This window comes from Choloepus didactylus, chromosome 14 (assembly GCF_015220235.1).
Source record: "Choloepus didactylus isolate mChoDid1 chromosome 14, mChoDid1.pri, whole genome shotgun sequence".
Lineage (NCBI taxonomy): Eukaryota > Metazoa > Chordata > Mammalia > Pilosa > Megalonychidae > Choloepus > Choloepus didactylus.
This window is the reverse complement of record NC_051320.1, coordinates 28,415,669-28,417,171: the sequence shown is the minus strand read 5'-3', so window position 1 is coordinate 28,417,171 and position 1,503 is coordinate 28,415,669.

Sequence of the window (1,503 nt, the reverse complement as noted above, 5' to 3'; positions counted from 1 at the left end):
GGCATACCTTACCCGAGACGTGCTACGCGCCGCCACAATCAGATGCTGAACTTAAATTTCCAGGCCATTCAGAAACTCCTAGCGGAGATAGATGAACTTGGACTAGAAATAGATGGACTCTGGAGAGTTCTCCAGCAGACGTGTGATACCCGATGGTTATTCGGGAGGCTTTGTGTCACCCCGGTTAGGGTGAACTTGACAGAGGAGCAGCAAGATGTCGCCGAGTGGCTCAAGGACACTTATCTCCCCAACTTCACCAATCTCTCCGACCAAGTGAAATCCGACCTTCAGGGACTTGAGAACATTAGGAAATTGAAGCCTGTTAGTTTCGACCTTTCCACACTGGGCGAGACTGTAAAAAATCTGTGGGACCAAGTCACCCTTGGTTCTCTTGGCCCAATTTGACTAATGGATTCTCTTGATGGTGGGACCATTGGTGGGATTAGTCATTGTTAAATCTTTGCTAGAACGCCTGTTTTCAAGCGCGGCAGTACCGTGTTACCACTATGATGGCTATGTCCTCCACCTTTGATACCCCAACAGCGACCATTCTGATGGCCATACCCCATCCTGGCCGCCTCGGGCGGGGCACTCGGGAGCGAGGTTGTAGCTAAGCGCGCAGCTGTGTCCCGGGTATAACGGGCGACGCCAGCAGTCATAATTTTTGTCTCAGGTAGGTCCCTAAGGCAGAGTCATAGTTGTGGCCAGACTTGACTCTAGCCAATGCATAGGGACGCCTAGTGACGCCTCCGACTCTGGTTAATGCTATCCCTGCCCCCGCCTTTGTCCCCCAGTTGCAAGGCAAAGCACTGCAGGGAGAGTCATGTTGTTTCCAGCTCACGGACTCTCCTGTCTCCATATGAGGTGAGCATTCTGGTCGGTGCTAGAGGCTCCGCCGCTAAATGGCTGAGACCTAGTCCAGACTCCCCAAAGCACCGGAACAAATTGTGAGCCATCTGGGTTCACGGGAGCACACTCATCACTGGGGACACTGGGTCGATATAAATAATAAAGGGGGAGATGTGGAGAGCCGTCTCCCAGGACGGGCATAGCGCATGCGCTGTAAACCTGCTCCAGAGTCCCCCCGCCCATCGAATGAGCCAAGATGGCGCCCATATCCTGCTTCCGCTTATGACGTGCACACTCACTATTCCTATCTGCCAATTGAGTGCATATGCGCGGCGCTAGATCATTGGTTATGAGTAGAGTACTTAAGAGTTTGCCCAAGCGAACCTCGGGGAGACAGCCCACTAGGAGCCGTACCTGACGGCCACATCGAGGCTGCTCTCCCGCGAGGCACTCTGCCCCGCGTGGAAACCTGTAACAGAATGCTTATCTAGCTTCAGTAAAACTTGCTCTCGCAACCGCCGTGTGGCTCGAGTCGTGACTTCCAGCCAGGTCAGTTTGCGTGGTCTGCATCTCTCTCTCTCTCATCCCTTGTTTCTCCCCTCGCCGGCCGGGGAACAGGGGTCGAGCGGGGCGGCGCCGGACACAGATCAACGT